The 27,468-nt window shown below is 38.6% G+C and overlaps 1 long non-coding RNA gene across 2 annotated transcripts in view; it reads left to right on the top strand.

The window, feature by feature from the left end:
* Positions 1-1,713: 1,713 nt before the first annotated feature.
* Positions 1,714-27,468, top strand: part of LOC132660055 (uncharacterized) — a 49,088-nt gene continuing 23,333 nt past the window's right edge. Inside the window, exons 1-2 of one of the 2 annotated variants that reach the window (XR_009601239.1) lie at positions 1,714-1,993; positions 2,650-2,743. This is a non-coding gene — a long non-coding RNA (uncharacterized LOC132660055). Of the gene's footprint in view, positions 1,994-2,611; positions 2,744-27,468 lie in introns of both variants that reach the window. The other variant, XR_009601240.1, reaches the window with a different exon arrangement.

Below are 27,468 nucleotides of genomic sequence, written 5' to 3'. Positions count from 1 at the left end.
TGCAGAGACAGATGTTTGGGATCTTGACATGGCCCACAGCTGAGCTCACTGGCTCTTTATTCAGAAGAAACCAGCTGAAGCACCTACAGTGAAACTGCATCTCTCCTGCTCTGAGCATCCAAGACCAGACCATCTCTCTGTTTCTATGCATAATGGCTCCTCAGACGACAGGGAGAGGATGGTTCTCTCCACCAAATGAATTCTGGTCAACTTCAAGTGAGTCGACACACTCTATTAAAATAAAGCTGATTTAACAAGTCATTGCTGAATGGCATATTTAAAGCAGAATCATCAAAAGTTATGTGTTAACATTTTTGTAAGAAATGGTAAAAGGAGGGAAAAAAATGGTTTATCTGGGTAGTGTTGGTCAAATCTTGAGGAGCACTAACTTTCTGAGCAGAGAAGAACTTTCAGAGCCCTGAAACAGAAACTGGATACACAAAAGCTACATGGTTGACCTCGGTTCCTGCCCTGCGGTTTCACATCCAAGTGTGGAACTTCCCCTATGTAAGCTGCTGTGCTCTAACTGAGGAGGACTAGAAACGCCACACAAAATAGAATTGATTTAAAATTTGTCTTAAAATACCTAATAGGACTGCTGATGCCCATGCATCACAATTAGATGGGTCTGTATTTTGGTGGGGCTTCCCTTGGAGAAGGGAATGGCAACCCACTCCAGTATTCTTGCCTGGAGAATCCCATGGATGGAGGAGCCTGGCAGGCTACAGTCCATAGAGTCGCAAACAGTCAGACACAACTGAGCAACTAACTCTCTCTCTCCCTGGTGGCTCAGTGTTATAAGAATCCGCCTGCCTATGCAGGAGATGCAGATCAGATCCCTGGGTTGGGAAGATCCCCTGGAGAAGGGAATGGCAACCCACTCCAGTATTCCTGCCTGGAAAATCCCATGGACAGAGGCGCCTGGCAGGCTACAGTTCATGGAGAACAAAAGAGTCAGACATGACCTAGCAACTAAGCAACAATAACATTTTGAGGAGGGTAGAATCACAGATAGGAGAGCTGTTGATTGGCAGCTTCTGTTAATCTGGGACCTCTCAGATTTCGGATATAGGGTAAAAGCCTGAGAATCTGATCTTTGGGCAGAGAACTGCTACTGGAGGTGGAGAAAACAGCTGAGCTCTTAACAGTCTTGCAGGGTTGGGAAGAATATTAACAGGGTAGGAAGTAGCTACGAGCATTAGCATGCTATGGGCACCTTTCATTGTGTTTCATAGAAGGAATGGAGAATAGTGGTCAATCCTGTAAGAAGGTTAGAAAAGAGCTTTTTAAGAAAGAGTTGTTCAGGATAAGGAACAGCTTTTCTTAGCTAAAGGGGGAGTATTCCAGAGAATTAAAATAAGTGATATTTCAACAATTAGACAAGTTAAACTTGTGAAACTATGGCTGATCATTAGTCAAATCCATCTCACCTGATTTCACTAATCAAATTTTTAAGACTTGGATGTCTTCCAAGCTGCTTGTAGCCTAAACAATAAGATAGTTGCACGAGTTTTCCAGGAACTTGGCCTCAGCTGTATCTAGTTTGGATTCAGCTGGTTAAGACTGGATAGGACCACCAACCCTCCAACTGGACATGCGTGAGCGTCCACTTGGTGACCTTTTGAGTTCAGAGGGCCAAAAAACTCCACCCCCAGATCATGCCAAGTGCCTCCACGTTTGAAGCTACATAGGCGTGTAGATAGTTACGCCTGCGCAGAACCACAATTACAAACCTTCCAACTCTTTCCCCATACCACTCATGCCCCCGACAGTCCCTCTCACCGCTCATACTCACAGGACTCAGAATATTCTGTTGCTCTTTCCCCCAAATTCTCAGAACCCCGGCCTTCAGGAAGGTGAGCCAGAAGCTTGTTCTGTCTTCATGCTTGGTTGCCTTGCAAATTAAAACCTTTTTGCTGCAAACCTCAGCTTCTCAGCATTTTGACTTCGGGCATCAGGAAGAACGAATCCGGTCCAGTCACATTACCTTCAGGTATTGATTAAACTTTTTTCCCAAAGAATGAAAATGAAATATATATAGGTATCACCAGTACATGTACTATAATATATACATGTAATATATCCATAGTAACATAGGATAGTTATATAGGATACATGTAATATATTCATGGTCATAATTTCTTTTAATTAATATATTTAACATAAAAGATATTTCTGCTATGCTCATAACAGGCTTTCTGAAGTTTAAAGTTTTCCTCTACTGTCCTCATTTACGAGTTTAGGAAGAAAAGAAATGGCTTGATAGGTAAAATCTGATCCTGTTTAGATTATTGGAAGCTCCAAATTAATGCATTGCAAGTTGTACTGTACTATGTGGCATGTTAGACCACTTTCAGACTCAGATTTATGAAGAATGGAGTTAATAATGTGCGTATGATATGCACAGAATGCCACCAATATTCTCATGAATATGGGAGTGGAATTCTTTTAAATTCAGACCTGTGACAAGCATGCAGCTCAGGCCTGTCCACTTGGTGTCTGCCTATACTTGGATATTGTGCAAGGCTGTTTCGTTGTTAAGTCGTGGCTGACTCTTTGTGACCTCATGGACTGTAGCCCACCAGGTTCTTCTGTTCATGGGATTTTCCAGGCAAGAATACTGAAGTGGGTTGCCATTTCCTTCTTCAGGGGATCTTCCCAGCCCAGGGACTGAACCCGTGTGTGCTGCATTGGCAGGAGGATTCTTTACCACTGAGCCACCTGGGAAGCCCCATCGTGCAAGGTACCATACTATAAATGTTTCTGTATTAATCTAAAAGGTGATTTTTGTCTGGCATGAATATTTATAAGAATAGATATCGTTGTTAGTGATTTAACTTTGAAAAGATTTTCTATTTCTGTTTCAAGCTCCTGCTTTGTATTGATTAGTATTAAGATTGAAGGTGTGTTGTGACTTTTTTCCCCAGCCCAACACAGAGTAACTGATAAGGCTGATATAAGATTATAACCACTCTTGATAATCCTAGATTTCAGATTTTTTCTTATTTGTGTAATATTGTCAATTTAAGCTAACAAAATGGATACCACTAAAATATTGCTTTTGTCTGGAGACTCTTCAGCAAGTAGTGTTGGAAGAAGTTGGACAGCCTCGTGAAATTCAGTGAAGTTAGAACACACTCTCACTCCTTGCACAAACCCATCCTGAAAATGGCTTAAAGTCTTAAATATAAGACAGGACACTGTAAAACTTCTAGAAGAGAACATAGGCAAGACATAACTCTCCAACATAAATCATGCCAATGTTTTCTTAGGTCAGTCTCCCAAGGCAATAGAAATAAAAGGAAAAATAAGCAAATGGGATCTCATCAAGCTTACAAGTTTTTGCACAGCAAAGGAAGCCATACACAGAATGAAAAGATAGCGTACAGACTGGGAGGAAATATTTGCAAATAATGTGACTGACAGGGCTTAATTTCCAAAATATACAAACAACTCATACAACTCAATAACACCATGAACAAAGAATGTAATAAAAAAATGGGCAGAAGACCTAAATAGACATGTCTCCAAAGAAGACACACAGATGGCCAACAGGCATATTAAAAACGCTCAACATCTCTAATTATTGTTATTTAGTCGATGAGTCATGATTGACTTTTTTGCAACCCCATGGACTGTAGCCCACCAGGCTCCTCTGTCCATGGGATTTCCCAGGCAAGAATACTGGAGTGAGTTGCCATTTCCTTCTCCAGGGGATCTTCCCAACTCACATTCTTGCACTGGCAGGTGGATTCTTTAATTAGAGAAATGCAAATCAATGAGATATCACCCCCCACTGGTCAGAATGGCCAACATAAAAAAGTCTCCAATACCAAATGCTGAAAAGGGTGTGGAGAAAAAGGAACCCTCCTACATGATTGGTGGCAATATAAATTGGTGCAGGCACTATGGAAAACATTACAGAGGGTTCCTAAACTAAAAGAGTTATCATATGATCCCCCAATCCCATTCCTGGGCATATATTTGAAAAAAGAAACTCCATTTTGAAAAGATACATGCACCCTGATGTTCAATAGCCAAGCACCGAAGTAAACTAAATGCCCATCGACAGATGAATGAATAAAAATGACATGGTATATATACACGATGGATACCACTTAGTCATAAAAATTTGGTAGGGTAAATAGTAGAATTTCCTTCTGTTTCAATTTTCAGAATTTCCTTCTATTTTAAGGCTGACTAATATTTCATTGTATGTATATACCACATTTTCTTTATCCAATCATCTGTCACCAGACATTTGGGTTGTTTCCTAAGGGCTAATATCTCTTCAAGATCCTGATTTCAATTCTTTGGATATATATTGAGAAGTGGGGTTGCTGAATAATAAAGAAGTTCTATTTTTAACTTTTTTTTGAGCAGCTTTCCTGCTGCTTTCCATGGAGGCTATAGCATTTTGCATTCCCACTAACAGTGTGCAGGGCTCCTACATCTACACATCCATGCTAACACTTGTCTTTGTGGTTTTTATTTTTAAAGCCATTCTAACAAGTATGAGATGATATCTCCTTGTGGTTTTTATTTGAATTTCCCTGATGATAAGTGATAAAGAGCATTTTTTTTTTCACATACTTGTTGGTCATTTGTGTATCTTCTTCGAAGATGTATCTATTTAAGGCTTCATTCTATTTTAAAAGATTGGGTTATTAGGTTCTTTTGTTTGTTGAGTTGTATGAGCTATTTACATACTTTGGAGATTAACACCTCATCAGATATATGGTTTACAAATATTTTCTCTCATTCCATACGTTGCCTTTTCCCGCTGTTAGTAGTTTCTTTTGCTATGTAGAAGCTTTTTAGTTTGATGTAGCCTCACTTGTTTATCTTTGGTTTTGTTCCATGTGCTTTTGGTATCTGTCGTATTCATGAAATCATTACCAATACCAATGTCATAAAGATATTCCCCTATGTGTTCTTCTAGGACTATCACATTTTCAGATTTCTTATCTTTAACTCATTTAGAGTTGATTTTTACAGATGGTGTAAAATACAGATCCAACTTCATTCTGTAACATGTGGATATCCCATTTTCCCAATACCAAATAGTGGGAGAGACTCTTCTTTCCCTATTGTGTATTCTTGGCACTCTTGGTGAAATTGGTTGATCATACAAGCACAGATTTATTTGTGGGCTCTCTATTCTGTTCTATTTGGTTTCTATGTCTGTTTATGCCAGAACCACACTTTTTAAAAACTGCAGTATTGTCGACCGTGCTGTATTGTTTGGATGACTGTTATCTTTGTAATATGTCTTGAAATCAAAGTGCGATACCTTCTAGTTTCGTTCTTTTTAGAATTGATTTGGATATTTGTGATTCTTTGTGATTTGAAATGAATTGTAGAATTGCTTTTTCTATTCTGTTAAAAAAATCTTTAGAATTTTGATAGGGGTTATGTTGAATCTGCCTATTGCTTTGGATGGAATGAACATTTTAACAATATTAAGTCTTCCAATTGATGAAAATGGGAAGTTTTTCCATTTGTTTATTTCTAAATTTCTGTTATCAGTATTTTAATTTTCAGTATATAAATATTTTGCCTCAGTTTATCCCTAAGTATTTTCTTTGTTTTAGTGCTACTGTAAATGGCATTGTTTTCCTAATTTCCTTTTCAGATAATTCACTGTTGGTGTATAGAAGTGCAACTGCTTTTTGTATGTTGACTTTTGTATCCTGCAAATTTACTGATTTCATTGATTATAATTATTTTCAATGGAATCTTGGTGTTTTCTACATATAAGACCACATTGTGTATGAACAGGGATGATTTTAGTTTTTTGTTTCTAATTTGGATGCTTTTTATTTCTTGTCTAATTACTCTGGGTGGAACTTCCAGTACCTTGTTAAATAGAAATGGTGAGTGGACACCCTTGACTTGTTCTGACTGTTGGAGGAAACTTGCAGTTATACACCATGGAATGTTAGCTGTGTGCTTTTCATTTGCAGCCTTTATAATGTTGAGATATTTACCTTTCATTCCTAATTTATTGAGAGTTTTTATTGTGAATGAATGTTAAATTTGATCACATCAGTTTCTTTTGCATCTATTGAGACAATCATGCAATTTAAAATTTTTTAATTGTAGTATAATTTACAATGCTGTCTTTCAAATAAGGGTATAGCAAGTGATTCTGTTATATATGACATGTATACATACATGTATTTTTCAGATTCTTTTCCATGATAAGTTATTACAAGATATTGAATTCCCTCTGCTATACAGTAGGCCGTTGTGGCTTACCTATTTTATTATAGTAGAATGTGTATGTTAATCTTAAACTCCTAGTTTATCTACCCCTCATCCACTTGGGTAGCCATAAGTTTGTTTTCTATATTTATGAGTCCATTTCTATTTTGTAATTTGATTTGTATTATTTTTTAGATTCCACAATAAGTGATATCATATATTTGTCTTTCTCTCTTACTTCACTTAATATGGTAATCTCTAGGTTTATTCATGTTGCTGTAAATAGCATTATTTCATACTTTTTAATGGTTGGTTGTATTGTGTATATATATATATCACATCTTTATTCACTCATCTGTCAATGGGCATTTAGGTTGCTTCTATGTCTTTACTATTGCAAATAGTCCTGCTATGAACACTGGGCTGCATGTATCTTTTTGAACTACAGTTTTGTATATACGCCCAAGAGTGGGATTGTTGCACTATATGAAAAACTCTACTTTGAGTTTTTTAAGGTGCCTCCACGCTGTTTTCCATCATGGCTGCATCAATTTACATTGCTACCAACAGTATAGGAGGTTTCCTTTTTCTTCACACCCTCTCCAGCATTTATTGCTTGTAGCCTTTTAAATGATTGCTGTTCTGAGGAGAAACCTCATTGTAGTATTGATTTTCATTTCTCTAGTCATGTTTGTTTGTTTTGATATTAAAGCTGTGTGAGTTGTTTATTTTGAATATTAATCACTTGTTGGTATGTTTTGTTTACAATTGTTTGCATTGTTTGCAATTATTTTCACCCACTCTGCATTGTCTTTTCATTTTGTTTATAATTTCTTTTGCTGTGCCAAAGCTTTTGAGCTTAGTGAGGTCCCATTTGTTTATTTTTTAAATATCCATTATTCTAGGAACAGATCTCCAAAAAGTACTGCTACAACTTATGTCAAAAAGTTTTCTGCCTGTTTTCTTCTAGGAGTTTTATAGTATCCCGTCTTATTTTTAGGTCTTTAATCCATTTTGAGGTTGTGTGTATGTGTGTGGTGGTAGAGAATGTCTTTATTTCCTTCTTTACATTTAGCTGTCCAGTTTTCTCGGCACCACTTATTGAAGAAACTGTCTTTTCTCCACTGTATATTCTTAACTCCTTGTCATAGATTAATTGACCATGAGTGGGTGAGCTTATTTCTGGGTTTTCCATCCTATTCCATTGATCTATTTGTGTGCTTTTGTGCCAGTACCATCCTGTTTTGATTACTCTATTTGTAATATGATCCAAAGTCAGGGAGCATGGTTCCTGCAGCTTCAATCATCTTTCTCAAGATTGTTTTACTTGTTCACGTTTTTTTGGTGTGTTTTAATGCAAATATTAAAAATTTTGTGTCACTTCTGTGAAAAATGCCATTGCTAATCTGATAGGGATCACACTGAATCTGAAGATGGTTTTGGGTAGTGTGATCATTTTAACAATATTGACTAAGTATGATATACCACCAAGTATGTGGTATATCATTCCATCTGTTTGTATCATCTTCCATTTCTGTCACCAGTGTCTTGCAATTTTTGGAGTATAGGTCTTTCGCCACCTTGGGTATATTCATTGCTAGGTATTTTATTCCTTTTGATGATGGTAAATGGGACTGTACCTTAAATTTATCTTTCTGATCTTTCATTGTTAGTGTATGGAAATACAACAGATTTCTGTATTCTAATTTTATATCCAACAGCTTGGCCAAATTAATCAATGAGCTCTAGTAGTTTTCTGGTTAACATCTTTAGGATTTTCTATGTAGAGAATCATGTCATCAACAATGATGGTTTTACTTCTTTCCAATTTGAATTTCTTCTTTTTCTTCTCTGATTGCCATGGCTAGGACTGCCAAAACTATGTTGAATAGAAGTGGCCAAAGCAGACATCCCTGTCCTCTTCCTGATCTTAGAGGGAATGCTTTATGCTTTCCGCTTTTCACTGTTGAGTGCGATGTTAGCTTTTATTTATTATATATCATCTTTATTATGTTGAGGTATGTTCCTTCTATGCTCACTCTCTGAAGAATTTTTAGCAAAAATGGATGTTGAATTTTATCAAAAGATTTTTCTATATCTTCTGTGATGATCATAAGGCTTTTTTATTCTTCAATTTGTTGATGTGATACATCACACTGCCTGACTTAAAAATATTGAAAAATCCTTGCATCTCTGGGATAAATTCCACTTGATCATATTCAATGATCCTTTTAATTTATTGTTGGAATAGATTTACTAGTGTTTTGTTCTGAATTTTTCCATCTATATTCATGAATGATATTGGCCTGTAATTTTCTTTTTCTCTGTGTGATATCTTTGGTTTTGTATCAGGGTGATGGTGGCCTCAGAGAATGAGTTCAAAAGTGTTTTTTCCTCTGCAATTTTTGGAATAGTTTTAGATGGATAGGTATTAGCTCTTAATTGTTTGGTAGAATTCACCAGTGAAGACACCTGTTCCTGGATTTTTGCTTGTTGGAAGTTTTTAAATTACTGACTTGTTTTCTGCACTGGAAATTGGTCTGTTCATTTTTTCTATTTCTTCCTTGTTCAGTCTTGGGAGAGTGTACATTTCTTAGAATATGTCCGTTTCTCCTAAGTTGTCCATTTTGTTGGCGTATAGCTACTTGTAGTAGTCTCTTATGATCCTTTTTATTTCTGTGATGTCAGTTGTAGCGTCTCCTTTTTCATTTCTAATTGTATTGACCTGGGCCCTCTCCCTTTTTTCTTTTTGATGAGTCTGTCTAAAGGTGTATCAATTTTGTTTATCTTTTCAAAGGACCAGTTTTTAGTTTTATTGATATTTTCTATTATTTTCTTGGTCTCTATTTATTTCTGCTCTGATCTTTATAATTGTAGTGGTTTTGTCACTAAGTCACGTCTGGCACTTGCGACCCCATGGACTGTAGCCTGCCAGGCTCCTCTGTCCACGTGATTCTCCAGGTGGGATTACTGGAGTGGGTTGCCATTTCCTTCTCCAGGGGATCTTCCTGACCCAGGAGTCAAACCCGAGTCTTCTGCATTGCAGGCAGATTCTTTACTGACTGAGCTACAAGAGAACTTTCCTTCTAGTGACTTTGGATTTTATTTGTTTTTTTTTCTCTACTTGCTTTAGATGTAAAGTTAAGTTGGTTATTTGAGTTTTTTAATTTTTTCCTGAGGTAAGATTTTATTGCTATAAACTTCCTTCTTAGAACTGCTTTTGCTGTATCCCATAGTTTTTGGATCATCATGCTTTTGTTGTCATTTGTGTCTAGGTATTTTTTTTATTTCCTCTTTGATTACTTCAGCGATTCTTTGGCTGTTTAGTAGCATATTGTTTAACCTCCACATGTGTGTGTTTTTACAGCCTTTTTTTCCTTGTAGTTGATTTTGAATCTTGTTGGTGTTGTGGTCAGAAAAGGTGCCTGATATAATTTTGATTTTGTTGATTGATGTTCCCTCTTTGACCCAGCATGTGATCCATCCTGGACAGTGTTTCACGTGTACTTAGAAAGAACATGCATCTTGCTGCTGTTGGATAGAATACTCTATTAATGTTCATTTAGTCCATCTAGTTTAATCTATTATTTAAAGCCAGTGTTTCCTGACTGATTTTCTGTCTGGATGATCTTGGTGAAAGTAGGGTGTTAAATCTCTCGAATATTAATGTTGTTACTCTCAACTTCTTTTTATGGTTGTTAGTATTTGCCTTATATTGCTATACTGAGGTGCTCCTATGTTGGGTACATATGTATTTACAATTGTTATATCTTCTTCTTGGATTGAACCCTTGATCATTATGTACTGTGCTTCTTTGTCTCCTTTAACAGTCTTTGCTTTAAAGTCTATTTTGTCTTTTGTAAGTGTTGGTACTCCAGTTTTCTTTTGATTTCCATTTGCATGGAATACCTTTTTCCATCACTTCAGTTTCAGTCTGTATATGTCCCTAGATCTGAGGTAGATCTATATATATGGATCTTGTTTTTTGTATCCATTCAGGCAATCTGTGTGTTTGGGTTGAAGCATTTATTCCATTTATGTTTAAGGTAATTCTCAATATCTATGTTCTTATTGTCATTTTGTTAATTGTTTTGGATTTATTTTTGTAGGCTTTTTTTTTTTTCCCTTCCCTTCCACTCTTGTTCTCTTTTGTGATTTGATAACTAATTTTACTTTTGTGTTTGGTGTCCTTTTTCTTTTTCGTGTGTGTGAATTTTCACTTTGTGGTTACCATGAGGTTTTGATATTGCAGTCTGTATTTCAACAAGACTACTTGTTGCTGGTCTTTTAATTTAAAATGCACTTCTAGTGCCCCACATTTGCACTCTCCTGTACTCACATCACAGCTGCTGATTTTGATATCATATTTGTATGTGGACGATTTCCAACCTTTACTTTGTTGGCCTTTAACAGTGAGCTTTTACTTTCATAATTTTCTTGTATAGTTGTGGTCTTTTTTCTTCCACCTTTAGTATTTGTTGCAAAGCTGGTCTGGTGATGGTGAATTTGCTGAGCTTTTGCTTGTCTGTAAAGCTTTTGGTTTCTCCATTGAATCTGAATGAGAGCCTTGCTGGGTAGGCTATTCTCTGTTTTAGGTTTCTCCCTTTCATCAGTTTAAATATATCATGCAGACCATTATACTCTGCAGAGTTTCTGCTGGAAAATCAAATTATAACCTTATGGAAGACTCCTTGTGTGTTATTTGTTGTCTTTGCCTGTTGCTTTTAATATTTTCTCTTCTAAAAAAAAATTTTGTCAGTTTGCCTACTATGTGTCTAGGCACTTTCCTTCCTCCTTAGGTTTATCATGCCTGGGACTCTCTGTTCCTCCTTAACAGGTGACTGTTTCCTTTCCATTGTTAGAGAAGTTTTCAGCACTATTTCTTCAAATGTTTTCTCGAGTCTTTTCTCTCTTTTCCATCAGTCAGTTGGTTTAGTTGCTCAGTCATGTCTGACTCTTTGCGACCCCATGGACTACAGCATGCCAGGCCTCCCTGTTCATCATCAACTCCCAGAGTTTACTCAGACTCATGTCCATTGAGTCAGTGATGCCATCCTCTGTTGTTCCCTTCTCCTCCCACCTTCAATCTTTCCCAGCATCAGGGTCTTTTCAAATGAGTCAATTCTTTGCATCAGGTGGCCAAACTATTGGAGTTTCAGCTTCAGCATCAGTCCTTCCAATGAATATTCAAGACTAATTTCCTTTAGGATGGACTGGTTGGATCTCCTTGCTGTCCAAGGGATTCTCAAGAGTCTTCTCCAACACCACAGTTCAAATCATCAGTTCTTTGGCGCTCAGCTTTCTTTATAGTGCAACTCTCACATCCATACATGACTACTGGAAAAACCATTGTCAGCAAAGTAATGTCTCTGCTTTTTAATATGCTGTCTAGCTTGGTCATAACTCTTCTCCATCTGAGACCCCTATAATGAGAATGTTGGTGTATTTACTTTTGTCCCAGATGTCTCTTAGACTGTTCTCTTTTTTAAAATATTCTGTTCCATGACAGTTATTTCCACCATTCTGTCTTCCAGGTAGCTTATACATTCTTCTGCCTCATTTATTCTGCAACTGATTCTTTCTAGTATATTTTTCATTCCAGACATTATATCATTCACCTCTTTTTGTTGTTCTTCAGTTCTTCTGGGTTAAACATTTCTTGAATCTTTTCAGTGTGTGCCTCCATTCTTTTTCTGAGATCTTGGATCATCTTTGCTATTATTACTCTGAATACATTTTTGGGTAGCTTGCCTATCTCCACTTTACTTAGTTGTTCTTCTGGGGTTTTATCTTGTTCCTTTGTCTGGGACATATTCTTTAGGCATCTCATTTTGTGTAATTTTTTTGTGATTGCAGTTTCCATTCTGCAGGGTGCAAGGTTGTAGTTTTTCTTGCTTCTGTTCTCTGCCCCCTGGTGAATGAGGCTGATCTAAGAAGCTTGCACAGACTTCCTGGTGGGAAAGACTTGTTCCTGCCCACTCATGTGTCGAGATGGGTCTTGTACCTCTGGTGAGTAGGACTGCGTCAAAGGGTGTGTTTAGTAGGAAACTGTGGGCTCAGAAAGACTTCAGGCTTCCTAGCTGCTGCTGGGTGGGGTTGTGTTCCCTCCTTGTTGGTTGTTTGGCCTGAGGCATCCCAGCACTGGAGCCTACAGGCTGTTGGGTGGGGCTAGGTCTTGGTGGCTTCTAGGAGGACTCACACCAATGAGTACTCCCCAGAACTACCACCCCCACTGTCTTTGTCCATGCAGTGAGCCACATCACCCTCCACATCTGCAGGAGACTCTCTAATACCAACAGTTTAGTCTGGTGCAGTCTCCTATGAGGTCATTGCTTCCTTCCCTGAGTCCTGAAGTGCACAAGACCTTGTATGCATCCTCTGACAGTGGAGTTTCTGTTTCCCGCAGTGCTGTGGAATTCCTGAGATCAAACCTTCAAAACCAGGTGTTCTGGGTGCCCCTCCCATTGCCACACCCCTAGGCTGGGGAGCCTGATGTGGGGCTTAGGCTCCTGTGGGAGAACTTCTGTGGTATAAATATTTTCAGTTTGTGAGTTGCCCATCTGGCAAGTATGGGATTTGATTTTATTGCTATTACAACCCTCCTACCATATCACTGTGGCTTCTTTTTCTTTGTCTTTGGATGTAGGATCTTTTTTGGTAGGTTCTGAAATTGTTTACCTCAGATTGGGACTCAAACCCAGCCAAAATCCTGTTTGGGACTCAAACCCACATAACCAGAACTTGAACCTAGCCAAAACCCTACTTAGGACTTGAACCTACGTGGCTTGGACTCAAAACCCAGTTTGGAACTCAAACCCACATGTCCAGGACTCGAACCCAACCAAAATCCAGTTTATGATTCTAAACCCACATGGTTGGGACTCAAACCCAGCCAAAATCCAGCTTGGGACTCAAACCCACATAACCAGAACTTGAACCTAGCCAAAACCCTACTTAGGACTTGAACCTACGTGGCTTGGACTCAAAACCCAGTTTGGAACTCAAACCCACATGTCCAGGACTCGAACCCAACCAAAATCCAGTTTATGATTCTAAACCCACATGGTTGGGACTCAAACCCAGCCAAAATCCAGTTTGGGCCTCTAACCCACATGGCTGGGACTTGAACCAAGCTAAAACCTACAATACCTGGTTTCAGGGTCTAATTAAGCTCAGGCTCTTGATGTCTCATTGTAGAAAGAATTCAGTAAGAGACAAAGTGATCGGTAAGAAGTAGATGTATTCAGACTCGGAGAGAAACACACTCCACAGACAGAGTGTGGGCCATCACAGACTGTGAGTTCAGGGACCTTGAAAATGTGACGTGATTAGCTTTTATGGGCTGGGTAATTCATAGGCTAATGAATGGGAAGATTATTCCAACTATTTTGGGGAAAGGGTGGAGATTTCCAGGAGTTGGGTCACCAAACACTTTTTGATGGCACCTAGGGACTGTCATGGCGCCTCTGGGTGTGTCATTTAGCTTACTGATTGAGGATCAAGGTCTAGTCAAAGTTGACTTGTCTGCCATCTTGGACCCATCTGATTCTAATTGGTTTATGTTGTATCCTTAGACTATGTCATTCTTTCAAAAGTTGTGCCCTTCTCCCTTCTCTCCTGCTTCAGTTCTAGTATTTTTGGGGGTCCATGGTTGTTCAGCAGTTAGTTGTGATTTTGTAGTTTTCATGAGAAGAGGTGGCTGTCCTTATACTCCTTCATCTTGTCTCCACTCTCTCCATTTTGAATTTGTTTTTGTAGATGTCTCTTTCCCTTTTCTTCCTTTATCCTCTTCTCTTGAGATCTGGTGACTATCTTTAGCGTTATATTTGGATTCTTTTTTCTTTTTAGTTTATCTATTAGAGATTTTTGTTTTATGGTTACTGTGATATTTTTGTATAGGAGTCACCATTTATTTGTGCTTGGTTTCAGTTGCTTATCTCTCTCTTTTTTGGCTATTTTGGGTCTTTGTTGATTTGAACAGGCTTTCTCTAGCTGTGGTGAGCAGGGGCTGCTCTACATTGCAGTGCACAGGCTTCTTATTGTGGTGGCTTCTCTTTGCAGAACACAGCTCTAGGGCACGTGGGCTTCAGTCATTGCAACACACAGGCTTAGTAGTTGCAGCTCACGGGCCCTCGAGCATGAGAGTTTTAGCAGTTATAGCACATGGACTCTGCAGTTGCTGCTCACAGGCTCTAGAGCTTAGGCTCAGTAGTTATGGGCACACAAGCTTAGTTGCTCCACAGCATGTGGAATCTTCCCAGATCAAAGATCAAACCAGTGTCCCTTGCGCTGGAAGGAGGATTCTCATCCACTGTGCCACCAGGGAAGCCCTTCCATTGCTTATCTCTTAATTTCAGATACATTTTAGATATGCTGCATGTGTGTCTCCCCCCACCATTACGGTTTTTGATACTATGTTTTACATCTCATTGTTTTATGTGTCTCTTAACTGCTTATTGTGACTACAAATGATTTTACTACTTTTTGTCTTTTAACTCCCTACTTGCTGTGCCTGGATGATTTCCCACCTTTACTGTGTGTTTGCCTTTACCAGTGAGCTTTTCCATTTTGTTATTTTCTTGTTTCCAGTTGTGGTTTTTCCTTTTCCACCTAAAGAGGTTATCTTAGCCTTTGTTGTAAAGCTGGTTTGGTGGTCCTGAAATCTTTTAGCTTTTACTTGTCTGTAAAGCTTTTGATTTCTCCATAAAATCTAAATGAGAGCCTTCTGGGTAGAGTATTCTTGGTTGTAGGCTTTTCTCTTTCATCATTTTAAGTATATCATGCCATTCCCTTTTGGTCTGCAGAGTTTCTGCTGAAAACTCAGCTGATGGACTTATGGGAATTCCTTTGTAGGCTATTTGTTTTGCATTCCCCTTGTTGCATTTAATATTCTCTTTATCTTAAAAAAATTTTTATTGGCATATACTTACAATGTTGGCTTTCAGGTTTACAGCAAAGTGAGTCAGATTACACATATGTAATATATGTAGCCTCTAATTCTTTTTCAGATTCTCTTCCCATATCAATTATTACAGAATACTGAGGAAAGTTCCCTATTCTGTAGTGTGTATATGTTAATCCCAAACTCCTAATTTACCACTTCACCCCATGTTTCTCCTTTGGTAACTGTAAGTTTGATTTTGAGATCTGTGAGTCTGTTTCTGGTTTGTAAATAAGTTCATCTGTATCATTTTTATTAGTTTCTACATACAAGTGATATCATACGATATTTGTCTTTCTCAGATTTATTTCATTTACTGTGATAAACTCCATGTCCATCCATGTTGCTGCAAATGGCTTTATTTTGTTCTTTTTAATGACTGAGTGGTATTCCACATCTTCTCCATTCATTCATCTGTTGATGGACATTTAGGTTGCTTCCATGTCTTGGCTATTGTAAATGGTGCTCCAATGAACACTGGATCTCCTGTGTCTTTTCTAATTAGAGTTTTCATCTTTTCTGGACATATGGCCAGGAGTGCGATTGTTGGATCACATGGTAACTCTATTTTTAGTTTTTTTAGGAACCTTCATACTGTTCTCCATAGTACAATAGTTGTATTAATTTATTATTCCCACCAGCAATGTAGGAGGGTTTCTTTTGCCCCACAACTTTTGTCATTGTGATTACAATGAGTTGTAGTGTATTCCTGTGTAGGACTGTCTGTGCTTCCTGGACGTGGGTGACTATTTCCTTCCCCAGGTTAGGGAAGTTTTCAGCTATTATCTCTTCAAATATTTTCTCAGGCCCATTCTTTCTGTCTCTTCTCCTTTTGGGATTCCTTTAATGCAATACTCAATTGTATTAGCATACTCAATGTCTCAGTAGTTTCTTAAACTCCCCTCATTTATTTTCATTCTTTCATCCTGGTTTTTTTTTTTTTCTGTTTCACAGCGTGATGTCCATTACTGTATCTTCCAGCTCATGATCCTTTCTTCTGCCTCATTTATTCCACTATTCTTTCTAATGTATTTTTCTTTTCAGTTATTGTATTCTTTGTATGGTTTTTCTTTATATTTTCTATTTCTTTGATTAAAAGTTCTCATTTCTAACTCTGTTACCTATTTTCCTCCTTTATTCTTTGATCATCTTTATGATCATTACCCTAAATTCTTTTTAGGGTAGATTGCCTGTCTCCACATCACTTAGTTCTTCCTCTGGGGTTTTATCTTGTTCCTTCACCTGAGACATACTCCTCTGTCACCTCATTTTGTCTAAATTGCTATTTGTCTTTTTATGTATGTGGTAGGTTGGTTATGTTTCTCAACTTAGGAGCAGTGGCCCTCAATAGGAGCTATCCCATGCATCCCAGCAGTGTACTCCCCACTTGTCACCCAAGGTTAGGGGCCAGCTGGTCCCAGGGTGGTGTCTGGCCTGTATTTGCAGACTTGATCTGTAGGCTGAGGAACTGCTCTTCTTTTCCAGTTGTTCGGTCATGTACAACTCTTTGCAACCCATGGACAGCAGCACACAAGTATTCCCTGTCCTTCACTATCTCAGTGGACATGAGTTTGCTCAAACTCATGTCCATTGAGTCAGTAATACCATCCAAACATCTCATTCTCTGTCTCCCCCTTCTCCTCCTGCCCTTAATCTTTCCCAGCATCAGGGTCTTCACCAATGAGTTGGCTTTTTGCATCAGGTGGCCAAAATATTGGAACTTCAGAATCAGTCCTTCCAATGAATATTCAGGGTTGATTTCCTTTGGGACTGACTGGTTTGATCTTCTTGCAGTCCAAGGAATTCTCAAGAGTCTCTCCAGCAACACAGTTCAAAAGCATCAAATATTTGGTGCTCAGCTTTGTTTATGGTCAAACTGTCAATCCGTACATGACTACTGGAAAAACTGTAGCTTTCACTATACAGACCTTTGTCAGCAAAGTGATGTCTACTGTTTAATACGTTGTCTCAGTTGGTCATAGCTTTTCTTGCAAGCAGCAAGTGTCTTTTAATTTCATGGCTATGGTCACCATCTGCAGTGATTTTGGAGCCCCCATAAATAAAGTCTGTCACTGTTTCCATTGTTCCCCCATCTATTTTCCATTAAGTGATGGGACCAGATGCCATGATCTTAGCTTTTGGAATGCTGAGCATCACTATGAACAAAGCTAGGGGAAATGACGGAATTCCAGCTGAGGTATTTCAAATCTTAAAAGATGATGCTGTTAAAGTGCTACACTCAATATGCCAGCAAATTTGGAAAATTCAGCAGTAGCCACAGGACTGGAAAAGGTCAGTTTTCATTTCAATGCCAAAGAAGGGAAATGCCAAAGAATGTTCAAACTACCGCACAATTCCACACGTTTCACATGCTAGTGAAGTTTTAAGCCAAGCTTTTCGCTATCCTCTTTCAACTTCATCAAGAGGCTCTTAGTTTCCTCTTTGCTTTCTGCAATTAGGATGGTGTCATCTGCATATCTGAGGTTATTGAGATTTCTCTTGATTCCAGCTTGTGCTTCATCTAGCCTGGCATTTTGCATGATGTACTCTGCATATAAGTTAAATAAGCAAGGTGACAATATACACCCTTGACGTACTCCTTTTGCTATTTGGAACCAGTCTGTTCTTCCATCTTCAGTTCTAACTGTTGCTTCTTGACCTGCATACAGTTTTCATTGGAGGCAGGTCAGGTGGTCTGGTATTACCATCTCTTGAAGAATTTTCCACAGTTTGTTGTGATCCACACAGTCAAAGGGTTTAGTATAGTTAATGAAGTAGAAGTAGATATTGTTCTGGAATTCTCTTGCTTTTTTGATGATCCAATAGATTTTGGTAATTTGACCTCTGGTTCCTCTGCCTTTTCTAAAACCAGCTTGTACATCTGGAAGTTCTCAGTTCACATACTGTTGTAGCCTAGCTTGGAGGATTTTGAGCATGACTTTACTAGCATGTGAAACGCATGGAATAGTGTGGTAGTTTGAACATTCTTTGGTATTTCCCTTCTTTGGCACTGAAATGAAAACTGACCTTTTCCATTCCTGTGGCTACTGCTGAATTTTCCAAATTTGCTGGCATATTGAGTGTAGCACTTTAACAGCATCATCTTTTAGGATTTGAAATACCTCAGCTGGAATTCCATCATCTCCCCTAGCTTTGTTCATAGTGATGCTTCCTAAGGCCGACTTGACTTTACATTCCAGGATGTCTGGCTCTAGGTGAGTGATCATACCATTATGATTATCCAGGTTATTAAGATCATTTTTGTATAGTTCTTCTGTGTATTCTTGCCACTCTTCTTAATATCTTCTGCTTCTGTTAGGTCCATACAGTTTCTGTCTTTATTGTGCCCATCTTTGCATGAATTGTTCCCTTGATAGCACTAATTTTCTTGAAGAGATCTCTAGTCTTTTCCATTCTATTGTTTTCCTCTATTTCTTTGCACTGATCACTGAGGAAGGCTTTCTTATCTCTCCTTGCAGCTCTCTCCTTATCTCTCTTTGGAACTCTGCATTCAAATGGGTATATCTTTCCTTTTCTCATTTGCCTTTTGCTTCTCTTCTTTTCTCAGCTTTTGTAAGGGCTCCTTGGACAACCATCTTACCTTTTTGCATTTGACTGTCTGGTGATGTCCATGTGTGGAGTTGTCTCTTGTGTTCTTGGAAGAGGATGTTTGCTATGACCAATGGATTGTCTTGGCAAAACTGTTAGCCTTTGCCCCACTTCATTTTGTACTCCAGGGCTAAACTTGCCTGGCATTCCAGGTATTTCTTGACTTCCTACTTTTGCATTTCAGTTCCCTATGATGAAAAGTGTATCTTTTGGAGCGTTAGTTCTAGAGGTCTTGCAGGTCTTCATAGATATTCAACTTCAGCTTCTTCAGCATTAGTGGTTGGGGCACAGACTTGGGTTACTGTCATGTTGAATGGTTTGCCTTGGAAATGAACAGAGACCATTCTGTCATTTTTGATATTGTACCTAGGTACTGTATTTCAGACTCTTTTGTTGACTATGAGGGCTACTTCATTTCTTCGAAGGGATTCTTGCCCACAGTAGTAAATATAATGGTCTTCTGAATTAAATTTGCCCATTTTGGTCCATTTTAGTTCACTGATTTCTAAAATGTCGATGTTCACTCTTGCCATCTCCTGTTTGACCACATCCAATTTAGCCTGATTCATGGACCTAACATTCCAGGTTCCCATGTAATATTGTTCTTTACAGCATTGGACTTTAATTTCACCACCAGACATATCCTCAACTGGGCATTGTTTCTGCTTTGGCTTAGCCTCTTCATTCTTTCTGGAGCTGTTTCTCCACTCTTCACCAATAGCATATTGGACACCTACTGACCTAGGGGGCTCATGTTTTGTGTCAAATCTTTTTGCCTTTTCATACTGTTCATGGGGTTCTCAAGGCAATAATGCTGAAGTGGTTTGCCATTCCCTACTCCAGTAGACCACATTCTGTCAGAACTCTCCACTGTGACCTGTCCATCTTGGGTGGCACTGCACGGCATGGCTCATAGTTTGAGTTACACAGGGCTGTGATCCATGTTATCATTTTGGTTAGTTTTCTGTAGTTGTCTTGTTGTTGGTACCTGCCCCCTGGTGGGTGAGGCTGGTCTAGAGGTTTGTGCTGGCTTCCTGATGGGAGGTGTCAGTGCCTGCCTGTTGGAGGTTAGAGCTGGCTGTTGGGTCTTTGGTTAGCAGGGTCATGTCTAGAGGTGGCTGTGGGCTCAGGAAATCTTTAGACAGCCTGTCTGATGATGGATGGGCCTCTGTCCATGCCTACTTTGCTTTTTGTCCCAAGGCATCCCAGTAGTGCAGTCCATAAGCCATTAGGTGCGGCAAGGTCTTAGTGCCAAATTGTCAACCTCCATGAGAGCTCATATAGATCAATGCTTAATGATATATCTGCCACCAGTGTCTATATCCCCAGTGTGACACCTGTTTCTCACCTCCCCAGGAGACCGTCCAAGACCAGCAGATATGTCTAACCCAGCTCCCTATCAAATTTTTGCTTTTGTTTTTCATCAGGGTGCATGAGATTCTGTGTGCACCATTTAAGAATGAAGCCTTTATTTCCCCCACTCCTATGGCCTCTTTTAATGAAGCCCACTGGCTTTTGAAGCCAAATGCTCTGGGATCTCCTTTTCCAGGTGCCAGGCCTGTAGGCCAGGGAGCCTAACGTGGGGTTCAGTACTCTCACCACTGTGGGAGAATCTCTGTAATACAATTATCCTCTAGTTGGTGGTTGCACACCCTGAGGGTATGGGATTTGATTATATCACAAGTCTGCCTCTCCTACCAGTCTTGTGGTTCTTTCTTTCTTTGTCTAGTTGTAGATGATATTTTCTGGTAGGTTTCAGTCTTTTTCAATGATTGTTGTTCTGCAGATTATTATTTTGATGTGCTCATTAGAGGAGTTAAGCTTAGGGTTCTACTCTGCCATCTTGGCCATTTCCAATCATGCAATTTTTATCCTTTATTCTCATTGTGATATATCACATTAATCAATTTTCATATTTTGAGTCATCCTTGTAACTCAGGGATAAATCTCACTTGGTTATGGCATAAGATTCTTTGCTAGTATTGAGAATTTTTGTATCTATATTCCTTAGAGATATTGGCTTATAGTTTTTGTTTCTTGTAAAGTCTTCATCTAACTTTGTTGTTAAAGTAATGCTAACTTCATAAAAGGAGTTTGAAAGGGTTCCTTCCTCCTTTCCAACCTTGAGCGGAGTTTGAGATGATTGGCACTATTTTTTCTTCACATGTTTGGTAGAATTTACCAGGGAAGCTATTTGATCCTGAATTTTCTTTGGGAGATTTTCTATTATTGAGTAAATCTCCATAGTGGTTATGGGTCTGTTGGTTTCTGTTTCTTCATGATTTGCTTTTGCTAGGTCCCATATTGTTGTTCAGTTGCTGAGTCGTGTCTGACTCTACAACCCCATCGACTACAGCACACTAGCTCCTCTGTCCCCCAGTATCTCCTAGAGTTTTTTCAAATTCATGTCCATTGAGTTGGGAATGCTGTCTAACCATCTCATCCTCTGCCTCCTCTTCTTCTTTTGCCTTCAGTTTTTCCTAGCATCAGAGTTTTTCCCAATAAGTAGGTTCTCTGCGTCAGGTGGCCAAAGTATTGGAGCTTCAGCTTCAGCATCAGTGCTTCCAATGAATATTCAGGGTTGGTTTCCTTTAGGATTGACTGGTTTAATCTCCTTGCAGTCCAGGGGACTCTCAAGAGTCTTCTCCAGCACTACATTCAAAAGCATCACTTTTTTTAGTGCTCAGCCTTCTTTATGATCCAGCTCTTATATCTGTACATGACTACTGGAAAAACCACAGCTTTGGCTAAATGAACATTTGTGGGCAAAGTGATATCTCTGCTTTTAATACGCTGTCTAGGCTTGTCATAGCTTTTCCTCCAAGGAGCAAGCATCTTTTAATTTCATGGCTTCTATCATCATCTACAATGATTTTGGAACCCAAGAAAATAAATCTGTCATTGTTTCCATTTTCCCCTTCTATTTACCATGAAGTGATTGATGGGACTGGATACCATGATCTTAGTTTTTTGAGTGTTGAGTTTCAAGCCAGCTTTTTCTACTCTCCTCTTTCACCTTCATCAAGAGGCTCTTGAGTTCCTCTCCACTTCCTGCCATTAGAGTGGTATTCTCTCCATATCAGAGGTTTGTTGGTATTTCTCCTGGCAATCTTGATTCCAGCTTGTGATTCATCCAGAATGGCATTTCACATGGTGTACTCTGCATATGTTAAACAGGGCAACAATATACAGCCTTGTCATACCCCTTTCCCAGTTTTGAACCAGTCAGTTGTTCCATGTCTGGTTCTAATTGTTGCTCCTTGACCCACATACAGGTTTCTCAGGAGACAGGTAAGGTCCTGTATACTATGAATTTATTCATTTCTTCTAATTTATCCAGTTTGTTAGTGGATAATTATTCATAGTAGTCTATTGTCCTTTTTATTTCTGTTATCATATATCTCTTCTTTCATTTCTGATTTTATTTTTTATTTTTTTTTAGTCCAGCTTAAGAGTTTGTAAATTGTTTTGTCGTTTCAAAAAGCCAACTTGTTTCCTATTTAAAATTTTTTAAAATTTCATTTCTGCTCTTCCTAATTTTGAGCTCAATTTGTTCTCTGATTCTTTGAGGTATAAAATTAGGTTGTTTATTTGAAATCTTTCTTTTAATGTATGCACTTACTGTTAAGAATTTCATAATATGTAAATGTCGATATGTTGACATTTCATTTTCATTTGCCCCAAGATATTTTCTAATTTATTTTTTTATTTTCCCTTTGACACACTGGTTGCTCAAATGTGTGCTGTTGCATTTCCACTTTTTTTTTTTTTTGTGAAGTTTACTGTTTCCCATACATTGTTATTTCCTAGTTTTATTCCATTATAGCAGGAAAAGATACTTAGTTTAATTATCAGTCTCTTAAATTTGTTGAGACTTGTTTTGTGATCTGATATATGATCAATTTTTATTCTAATTTCATCATCTCTTATGTGAAAAACAGGCAGAGATTAAGTCAGTTGCCTGAGATTACACAATTAATTAGAGGTCACACAATTACTAGGAAGTAATACCTAACTCAATGCTCTTCCCACTGACCACATTGGCTTTTTTTTTTTTTTAGTTGTGTTGATTAGACTCAATTAATCACTGAATCCTTCATTTTCTAAAGCAAACTTCAACCTACAAATTTAGAAATCTAACCAGACTGTGAAATACATTTTAAGAACCTAACTGCTATCAGTTGGTTCAGATAAATGAGTTCTCATTCAGTGGAAATGTTGGTGGGCTGGAGGGACTTGAAATTTTGCTAGTTTATCGGATTTAGTAGTATAGTTAGTAGTGTTTTAAGTGTTCTTACTCTACAAGAAACTAACAGGAGAGCAAATCAAAGATCCTAAGATAACACAGAGTGGTAATCCATCTTGCTGTCCATTCAATCCATGAGGTGCACTATTCCAAGTGAATAACTAATTCTAATAAACAGACTGAGACTCTGAGACTATCAAATATAAATGCATTTAAAGTTAGGAAACATCTACCAAAGAGTGCTACATAATTGTCAATAGTCACAAGTATATATATAGTAAATACACACAAGTAAATATGTAGTCACAAGTATATTTGCTAAATAATTCTTTTCATAAAGTAATATCATTGTGTGGTCACCAGCATAAAAACTATTAAAATATTTAAGTCAGAGCAGTGCATAAGCAACAGTAGTGTATTTATTTAAAGATTAGGGTTTAGAACCACATGAATAATAATGGCCAGTATTGGGCTCATGCTCACTTGTTTCATTTAAAATAAGTTATCTTGAGAATGTGTGATAATGGGTCCATAATGGCTAAAGCCTAACAATTAAAGCTTTCCTCAAGAATTTAAAATACATTATATGAGGAAAAAATGGAGGTCTGTTAAATATGGACTGTACTAGACTGTTTGTCAAGGTTATAGAGCCTTCTTTGGAGAACAATTTCTAAGACTTTTAAGTTCTAAAGATGACACACTGAGAAATATAAACAAATGAGGTTTAGCTGCTCACTGCTTGAAAGCCAGTGCTTGAGAAACCAGTGTTGGTTGGAAAGGAAAGGCTGCTTTATTTAGGAGGTTGGCAGCTTGTGAAGAAAGTGGGCTTGAGGCCAAAAACCAGTTCCAAAGATTCTGCTTGACCATGGCAGTCTTAGAAGAAAGGGAAAGTTAATTTCCGTTAACCGTTTCAGGGAAGGCATCAGTCCTCATCATCTCCCACCTTGTGCAGATTTTCTTCTTATTAACCAACTGGTGGTGACATAACAGAGCAGTGTTCAAAGAATTTTGTGCTCAGCCTGAAGTTATCAACCTCCACCTGGTTGCAGGGTGGGGAGGGGGGTTGGGGGGGGGGAGGGGGGAGGTGGGGATGCTCAGTTCCTACAGGACACTTAGTTCCTACAGGAGAACTCAAAGATATTATTATGTATAGACCCTGATGCTGAGAAAGATTGAAGGCAGGACAAGGGGATGACAGAGGATGAGATGGTTGGATGGCATCACTGACTCAATGGACATAAGTTTGAGTAAACTTTGGGAATTGGTGATGGACAGGGAGGCCTGGTGTGCTGCAGTCCATGGGGTCTCAAAGAGTCAGACACGACTGAGCGATTAAACTGAACTGAACTCTACAATACAGTAGTATCTTGTTATTTTTCCATGTTCTTAGAAATGCAATAGCTTGCATCTTCATCTGCTAATCACAAATTCCCAGTCTTCCCACCCCTACCCCTTGGGCAACCACAAGCCTGCTTTCTATGTCTGTGAGTTGGTATCTGTTTCATAAATAAGTTCATTTGTATCATATTTTAGATTCCACATATAAGTGATATTTATGGATAATCTTCAGGCCCATCCCTGCATTGCTGTTTCTTGATTTTTACTCCTTTGTTTCTGCATTCTCTTGCTTCCCTGATTAGCAACAGTGTGAACCTGCCCTTTGGAACTCAGGGAAAGTCATTGAAAGGAATGAAGCCTGTTTCCTACAAAAAATAAACTGGGAACATGAAAAGTATCCATATCTGGGAGGGTACCATAGGGTCCTGTCAGGTTTCACTGGCAAGGGAGCAATATATTGTAAACCACTATTGTTTATTGAGCAATTACGTACCATAGTGCCTATACTATGTTACCTTTACATCTCCACGGAGTTGAAGCCTATTACCACTTCTGTTTAATAGATGAGGAAGTACTTGTCTGTTTAATGCAATGGATCTAAACAGCAGAACATTTACAGAATATATGCAGAAGTCAAACTCTGGGATTAAAAAAGGCTCCCTTCCAAGTTTTACTAGAAATATATCACTAAGTGATAGGAACCATAAATCTGTGAAATGTGCTGTGATGATATCCAGTTTACTGATCCAGGCAAGTTTCATCACGTTAAATAACAATTGTGAAAACTCAGCAAGTTCCCAAAATTATTTTTAACTCTTAACTCCCTGAAACTAATTTGAGAATTTTGGGAGCTTTTTTTCCTTGTAACATAGAAATGGTTAAAGTATGTATTAAATCAGTCCTAAAGGAGAAGGAACAAAAGTTTAGAAAAGAAGCAGTGAAGCTGAGTAAGGTCCAGTCATGTGATAGAAAGTGGAAGTTAGAATCACAGGGTAGGAAGAACACTTGACTTGTGAGGCCATTCATTCCCATCTCTATGTGGGTCCATACACCTCAAGTTCCTACGAAACTTGGTTGGGAGAACTGCCAGGGGCCAGCGTGAGGAACTCCGCCCATGGCAAAGGTCATGAGGAAGGAGGCTTGGCATACGCAAAGGCGTGATCAAGCCTCAGGAAACCTCTTGTTCCCGAGCATCTAACCCTAAAACCAGAGTCTGTTTTATGCTCTCACCTACACCTCTGACTTTATGGGGGCTCTCCCCCATAACCGTTTCTCTCGGAGGAGTAAACATGCAGCTCCAAGGCAATAAAAATTCCTGGGCGTGACAAGAGTGTTTCAGCTTACGGACTCCTCTGAAGGTTATCTAGCCCGCCTGTATAGGTTCGTCTGGCCACATGTGATTGTTTACAGCCTCCCAACCTGAGAGGCACGAGATGTTTTAGACTTACTAAAGGCAAATTCTCTTGGGGAGTTGGAAATTATTAGTATAGTGGGTTGGTTAGGAATTATATTGGTGAAGGGTTTTTCATTTGTTGTGTCAATAATTGCTGCTAATTCCCTGCTTTGGGTAGGACAAGGATGTCTCAGGTCAAACCTCTCTGCTGACAGACTAGCTTGTGTGACAGGATTATCCATACTCCTGCCACATGATTGTTTACTACCTCTCAACCATAAACAGCACAGAGAGTTTTGGAGTATTTTGAGAGTCTTAATTAGCATAGGGCTTTTTCTTCTTGTTGAGTCAATGATTGCTGCCAGGCCTCCATATCCTTAGGCACCTGGGAATATATTAATCAATGTATTTGAAATATAGAAAAGGAAATACAGTAGTTTTTAAGGTTAGCAATACTAGACTTTTTGAGTTAATGGATTTTCTCTTTTGTAATAGATCACTGTGCTTTGTTATAAATCACTGTGTCCTTGCTATGTAAAAATGTAACTTTATTACTATCTTAAGACTAAATAGATCTTAAGGGGAACATTGGTGAAAGGATTTTCATTTGTTGGGCTGATGTTTGCTGCTAAATCTCCATATTCCCTGCCCTTATAATGAATATAACTAACATATAGGAGAAATAAGTATTAACCTTTAAGCATATAGGAGAAATAAGTATTAACCTTTAAGATTAATCATGTTAACCTTGGGTTAAATAAGTTCCTTTCTTTATTGTAACTCACTACACCCTCACCCTATAGGAATGTAACTTTATTTGGAGGGTGGTGCCTGGTTTAAGAAAACACACCCTTTAAGAAATAAGTTTTTTGGTTATGTGAAAGAAAGGATCATAAAATGTCAGCAGGTCTCACTCATGGCCAGAAGATGATGTAATATCCCTAAGACCTTTTTTTTATACATTTATGTGAAGCACCTGATTTTGATAAAGGTCAGGACTGCTGATTCCCGTGTGACTCTGTATTCATCCCTATGTGTAACAAAAGGTATATAAGCAAACCCCAAACTAAAGAAATCGGATCAGTTTCCGGAAAGACTGATACCCCCACGTCGTTCTTTCTTGCTCCTTGTTTTTCTGGCTGAATTCCCATCTGGAGTGTGGATGCTATTCCACGTAATCCAAGTTATTCAGCCTCTTTTTCTCCACTAATCTTCCTACTACACTATCCGTTTCTAATCTCTCTATATATCTGTAATTAAATATGTATTTTTCCAAGGACGCCGACGCCGTCCCCACCTTCGAATTCCCTGGATCCACCAGGGCTGGACCCCGGCAGAGAACCAAATCCACAGAGTGGAATTAGTTATTTCAACCACAGAGGCATACAATCAACACAGTCATTTAGCTGAAGAATTTCTCAAAGCATGGAACGTGGATTACCTGCAGTCTTCTCGGTCACCTAGGTTGTCAAATGTAAATTCCTGGAGAGATTGAGAACTGGAATATCAGCCTCTGTTGATGGAACTAAGGAATCTGCATTATAAGCAACATTTCTTGGCACGCTGATGTAAGCTTAAGTTTAAACATGGAATTAGGCAAAAAAGAAAGTCCATGATAGCTTTTTAATAAGAATAACCTTGATATTCAACTAGAACGTGTTTAAAAGATAAAAGAAGTAAGCAATGCTTAAGACTAGTCTCTTGGGGCATTCCAGTGCAAGTCCCACAATTGGC

The sequence above is a fragment of the Ovis aries genome, chromosome 7, assembly GCF_016772045.2.
Source record: "Ovis aries strain OAR_USU_Benz2616 breed Rambouillet chromosome 7, ARS-UI_Ramb_v3.0, whole genome shotgun sequence".
Lineage (NCBI taxonomy): Eukaryota > Metazoa > Chordata > Mammalia > Artiodactyla > Bovidae > Ovis > Ovis aries.
The sequence above is the reverse complement of the archived record's forward strand: the minus strand, read 5'-3'. Positions and strand labels throughout refer to the sequence as shown.